Here is a 7,312-nt window from a genome sequence, read left to right on the forward strand (position 1 = left end):
ACCCCATAAGTTCATCTGCGTCACTGCATGCTACTCTTTCTCTCTCTACAACTCACGCCCTCTGCATGCTCTTCTCTCTCTGCCATTTCTGCAAAGCAAAACAATTTTCGTCTCTGTTTTTACCAAATGGGTTTTGGTTTTCTGCAAATGTACAGAGGAAAGAGAAGCTCGGAGAACGAATCACAGCGCTGCAGAAGCTTGTTTCACCCTACAGCAAGGTGAAATTGCAAAAACCCAATCAAGCCACCAAGTTAATTATTTTTTGACAATATTTTTGGAAATTCATCGAAAATATCTGATTTTTTTTCTTCTTCTGGGAGCTTGGAAAATTGGGTGTGTTATAGACAGACGATGGGATACATAAGATTTCTGCAAGAGAAGGTTCAGGTGCTATGCTCGCCTTACCTTCAACGCCTGGAGCCTCCTTCATTACCTCCTTCATTACCTTTACCTATAATCCTTGCTTCGAGTGAATTCCTTAAATATTCCCATTCAAAGATCTTTTCTTCAATCTCCATCGACGCATCTAACAGAAGAAACCCATTTCCTTGTAAATGAATACCACTACGTATTTTGGATTTTCATCCAATTTTCTCCTCCTATTGTGTATAATTGTAATATTCATTTTCGTTTTACTTTTTGTGAGCAGAAAATCACAATCCTTTTGTAATCCGCCAACTGAAGGATCTTCCTTGAAATCATTTTTTTTCAAATGGGCATATTTAGGGAATTCACTGATTAATGGACAAAAGATCTTTGAATGGAATTGAAGTATGGATCAACGAATTCATAGACTTGGATGAATGAGTTTTTTCTCTTTTGGTTATGAAGGTTGAATGGGTTAACAGATAGATGAGGAAGATGTTAATTTTGGGCTTAAATCCTAACGGAGTTCACTACGAGGGTTTAAATCCGAATTTTTTTCACCACAGGGGCTATCTTCTGATTACCTTCTCACAACGGGGACCATTAATCCAATTTAGCCTATACTAAAACTTATGTACCAATACATTTGTACCGAAACTTATGTACCGATATATTGTGCCTAAACTTATGCACTAATACGAAACTTTTGTAACGATGCATTGTGAGGAAGCTTGCAAACCGGTACTTTTGTACATATGATTTTTTTTTTAAATATAACTTGTTTTTGGTTTGTTGTAGACTTTTTTTTAATTATAAAAATTTGAATTTATGATAATTTTTTATCTATTAATAGGATTGGAGCACAAAAACACACATTATTATGTATGAATATATAATTTTGGATGGTAAGTTTATAAATATTAAATGTGCTATAAATACTTAAATATGATAAGGTTTAAACATAAGGACTTGAATTTGATTTAAAAAAAAAATTCAGGTTAAAATTTAAAAAGAATCTTATTTACCCTAAAAATGTAAAAATCCCTCTTTTAATTACAAGCTATTATTGTAGGCCTATTTAATTGAGCAATCTAAGGTTTAGAGAGAGAGAGGGAGACCAACCACTTTAGAGAGAAGAGAGATTGATTTAATTGTGAGATGTGTTTGATTCACCCCATTGTGCCTTTATTTATAGTAGTTGGAAGGGTAAATACCTTTCCCTTTATGATTACAACATTTAATAGGTAATCTAATCCTAATAGGAACATATAATACTTTCCCATATTCTCTAGGATTTACACAATCACATTCCTATTCTAAATAGAACTGCAACACTCCCCCTTGAATGTGTAAATACTCAACAAACCATTGCATCAGATCTTCAGCAGAGAAGGTAGAATAGTTGATGAAGTCATTGGCACAACAGGTCATCGTGAGTCTCAAATTTAATTTGAAGTATGCATTTGTAAAAACTCACAAAACTTCGCTATGGTAAAACCCAAGGAATGGGGAAAACCCATAGACTAAGGAGAAAAGTAAGAAAATATGCATAATGTCTAAAACAATCGTCAAACTGGACGAATGTAGTGAACTTAACGGAGTATGATCATCCCAGAATGGGTGCCTCGTTAAAACCTAGTTAGGTAGCAAAAACTCAGTGGGAAAAATGCTCCTAATCGTAGGGAAAAAGAGTACATTAAGATCATGTGAGTATGCTTCTAGATACTCCCTCTGAGTTAGACATAACTTCTTAAATAAGAGAACTACAAGCGATTTAATTCTAATAATTTACGCATACCGATTCCTTGGACGAGCTTCTGAAATGTAGACTTGGGCAATGACTTGGTGAAGAGATTGGCCAGGTTGTCATGCGAACGGATTTAGTTGACTTCAATGTTCTGATGCTGCTGCTGGTGGTGTGAGTAAAAGAACTTTGGCGCTATGTGCTTGGTGTTGTCTCCTTTGATGTATCCCTTCTTTAACTGCTCGATACATGCTGCATTGTCTTCAAAGATCATCGTAGGAAGGTCAACGACTGATGTAAGACCACTAGTGCTTCAAATGTGTCCCATCACTTCTCTCAGCCAAAAGCATTCACGCGATGCTTCATGTAGGGCGAGAATCTTAGCATGGTTAGACGAAGTCGCAACTAGCGTTTGCTTGGTAGACCTCTAAGAAATAGCGGGGTTTCCAACGGTAAAGACATAACCTGTTTAAGAACGTGCTCTATGTGGGTCAGACAAATATCCAGCATTTGCGTAACCAACAAGGCGAGAATCAATCCTAGATCCATAGGGGGCGGCAACACCAGGAGATTTGTGGGTATAGAACAAGCCCAAATCCGTAGTACCCTTGAGGTAGTAGAAAATGTCTTTGACACCATTCCAGTGCCTGCATGTAGGAGCATTACTGTATCTAGCCAATAGATTCACAGCGAAGGAGATGTCGGGTCTAGTGCACTGAGCCAAGTACAATAAAGCACCAATTGCACTTAGGTAAGGAACTTTAGGTTCCAAAATCTCTTCCTCATCCTCCTTTGGACGGAAGGGATTTCGTTTAGCATCTGGAGTCCGAACGATCATGGGTGTGCTCGAAGGTTTAGCTTTATCCTCATTAAAGCGACGTAACACCTTTTAGGTGCAGTTCGATTGATGTACTAAGATTCTATCTGAACAATGCTCGATCTCCAGGTCGAGGCAATATCGAGTTTTCCCAAGATCCTTCATCTCAAATTCCGATTTCAAGTGTTCAGCAATTTCCTTAAGTTCTTCGGGAGTACCAATGAGGTTTATGTCATCGATATAAACTGCAACAATTGCAAATCCGGAACGTGACTTATTTATGAACACACATGGGCATAGTTCGTTGTTCATATAGCCCTGACTTGTCAAATATTCACTCAGACGGTTATACCACATCCGCCAGGATTGTTTCAATCCGTAAAGTGACCTCCTCAACCTAATTGAGAGAGTGTTCTGTGGTCTAAAACTATTTGAGCCAGTCAATGGAAGTCCTTCTGGAACTTTCATGTATATTTCCGTATCTAGATCCCCATAGAGACACGCGGTTACCACGTCCATAAGCTGCATATTCAGTTTTTTGGAAACTACCAAACTGATAAGGTAGCGGAACATTATAACGTCCATTACGGGGGAATATGTCTCATCGTAATCAATTCCAGGGCATTGAGAGAAGCCTTGCGCTAGTTTCGGGTTAACGTTAATTTTTCATTTCTTTGCAGCCAAGAAAAACACTCGGGGACCTTGTCAGCAATTGAAGACGACGAAGGTCACCTGGGTGACCAACGGTCGTATCACAATCGAATACGATGAGTGACATCGCGCAGTACCAACGGCAGAGCAGCATAGTGCATTGGTCCACGACATTGGGCATCTCTCGCGAACCTATTGCCCTCTGCTACGGTGGAAGTCTTAGAAGGCGATGCCGGAGGAGGTGAAGAACACGATCCGTAATCATTTTTCCGTAAGAATTGTCGCCCTTTTAATGCTTTTCTTGTAAAATTTATATATTTATATTTATTAATGTTTTTTATTACTAATACTTTCGTAATATTTGTTACATTGCAGACAAACTACAATTTTGATGGCATCAACAAGGACATGTTGGCATACCTCAATCGGCTCTTCTCTTAACGCTACAAGTAGTGGAAGAGTGACCTGCACCAATATTTCGTGCTGTTTGATCATCCGCAAGTCGTTCTCGAGGAGGGTTGCCCGAACAAGTTTGCGGACCGACAAGATAGTTAGGTTTGGCTCTGCGATTATTTTCAGGAGTCGGGCTATGCCGTGCGTCTTTAATTAGGACTTCTTTCATTTTAGTTTTTTAAATTTTTACTAATGTTTATTATGAATTTTTTTTGTTTTCTTTAAATATTACAACTAATACGTTTATTTTTTGTATAACAAAAGAAGGTAAAGACGAACAAGATAAATCGGGATAAGAAGACTCTTTTCCACCATTCGGGTTCGAGGCCTTTCTCATACAGGATGGAAGCGCGGCAGAAGGTATATATTACAACTTTCATTTCCAATTTTAAAATGTCGCTAATAATTTTTATTTATTTTTGTTTTCGTACTAACATTTTCCTTATCTTTTTATATTTCAGGAGGGTTGACTGAGTCCGGCGATAAGTTGACCGAATCCTTTCATGTAAGTAATTTATTATGCATTAAAGATTTATACTAATTATTTCAAATTGTTTGCTATTTATATTCCATGTTTTATTTCACAGGAGACTATGGTGGAGAAGGATCAGTCGGTCCTTCAGGTGTCCGCCTTCCAGCTTCCCTCGGACACGCCAATCGAGTATGTGGATCCCTCTAAAGATGCGGGGTTTTACATCCTTACATAGACGTTGGACCAGACTTTCGGTCAAAGGCCAGAGACATATTGTTGGGGGATGGGAAATTCCAGGAGGCAGGAGAGTGGAGCCTTTTCATCCTCGAAGTCAAAAGGCGAGGTTATGGATTTGATGCAGTAAGTCACATTATACAAGACTCATATGTCATTGATTGTACGAGCCCTCAGTTCCTCTAGGATCCGTCTCCCCGATTTTTCTACACCACCGTCGTCAGAGCCCCTCCACCCCGAGCATACATAGCAATCAGACCAGTCAACCTTCGACCCCGTCCCCACCCCCTTCCAGCAGCAAGATTAACAAGCACCTCCGAACGACTTGCCCATAGATTATTCCTCATTTTTTTCGTAGTTTTTTTTCTCACTTTCTTTTTAAACTTTGTATTTGCACGTACATTTTTATTTATATTATAAATAAATTGTTTTTCTATTCATTAAATTTTTTTTTGGTCAATTGTATGAAATATATTTTTTTAATAATATTCCTTTTGTTCTATTTATTATTATTTTTTTATTAAAACTTACACTTGTACGACGAAGATATGTCGTCGTGCAAAACCACGTGCATCTTACATGTTTCGTTGATCAAACATTTTCGAGACGAATTGTAGACGTCCCCAGTAATTTCTCGTCACAAAGCACACTTGTACCCTCGTATATTATGCAACGAAAGCCTTTGTCCATATACCTTTCTTGCGATGAGCAGTAAAGCGTCGCGCAAATGTTTAGTTGCGCGACAAATGTGCACTATTCATCGCGCAAGGTTTTTCTTCACGACCTTTGTGAGACAAATTCTGCACGACGGTTTTTGTGTCACCATAAGTTTTGTGCAACCTGGAAACACTTTGTGCGACAAATACTCCCTCGTTGCGCAAAGTATTTAATTTAGTAGTGAGGCCGAATGATACTACAAGCTGACCATTTCTCCACTACGCCTGTGCATGAAAACACATGTACATCTTCAAAACCGTTGGTTCTCTTCCAAAACAATAGATGCTTAACAAATTTCAAACACTAGCGCCGAACACGGATGTATGCCATTTCTTAACCGGCCACGTTGTGGAGGGAGAGATTAATTCTACGTGGGTTAAGGCTATATGCTTCCTTTATCGTTTCTATCTCTATTGGCTCCAAACTACTAGTCCCTTTCTTGACTTGGACTGCGATGCATTGTACCTAATACCATTTTAAAAGAATATCATCTTCTAGAATTCTATCAATGCATTTGGTCTACATTTATCAGGAATATCTTCTTAATACACTGTTCGAAAAAGCGGTTTTGGGCGGTTGTTTAGGCTCTAAGCGAAGGCTGGGCGCCGCGATTAGGACTTGGGCATTTAGGAAATAGATAAAGTCTCTAGAAAGCGATTAGGCGACCATGTAGGTGGGTCTAGGGCCAAGGATATGATGTCCCCAATTTCATGTCTCCTTTGTGTTTCTTTATTAGTTTTTTGACATATGTCTCCCTACTTAACTCTGAAATTAACACCGTTAATTATTATATATAACTAATTGAACGAAAAAAAACCACAGAATTACAAAAAAATTAACATGAACAGTCAAATAAACACCGGCAACCGCGCCCAAAAACAAACAGTCAAATAAAGTCTACCTCCTCGTCCTCACCGTCGTCGTCAAAGCCCCTGATTTCCAGAACCTTTTCTTTCCCTTGCACGACCACCTTCAATGTCTTAACCTTGTCCGGGATTCTTCTCAAACCGCTTCAAATCGTGACTGCGATTGGAGGTCAATTTGCTGCCATATAGGATTACACTTGGGCGTGAACTAATTAGGACTCCCCATTAAACAATGATTTGCCGCAATAGAAGGATTAAACATCAATTTGCAGCCATAAAAGGATTAAAAATCGATTTGCTGCCATTTACCTATTAATACAAAGAGCTGATCGAACTGCGATTTGGGCGTGAATGGCGATTTCTGCAATTCTTTAGTTTTTATTTTTTATTTTTTAATATAGTTATATATAAATTGTTAGCGGTGTTAATTTTAGAGTGAAGTGGGGAGACACATGTCAAAAAATTAATAAAGAGACACAAAGAAGACATGAAATTGGGGACAACAGATCCTTGGCCGGTTCTAGGCGGTTCGACTTTTTATTGTATTAAATTATTTTTAGGTTAAGGGGTTTGAAGATGTAAAATCACTTTAGAGTTGTGTTTCTGCGAAATAACTCTCAATACATGTTCATTATTGGAAAGGGATCATCTCCGGATCCATTCCTTCTAATTCATCAAGTTCAGGGATCCAGGCCATTGAAATTTGATCTAACGGCTAAAGTTATTATAACTTTTAAAGTGAGTCATTGTTTATAACCGTTGGATCAAATTTCAAATTTCAATTATTCGAATCCCCGGACTTAGTGGATTAAGAGGAAATGATCCGGAGAGGATCCCTTTTCTTCATTATTGGCTCAATTCTTTAGATTTGTAGAGTACCCATAACAATTTCCTACGTATATATTTGAAGTATAAACTTTATTAGTAGTCACCTATTTATATATTTTTGTTGTTATATAATAAATTTAATTAAAGTGAAAACCCACCTCCAA

This window comes from Malus sylvestris, chromosome 6 (genome assembly GCF_916048215.2).
Source record: "Malus sylvestris chromosome 6, drMalSylv7.2, whole genome shotgun sequence".
NCBI classification, from domain to species: Eukaryota; Viridiplantae; Streptophyta; class Magnoliopsida; order Rosales; family Rosaceae; genus Malus; species Malus sylvestris.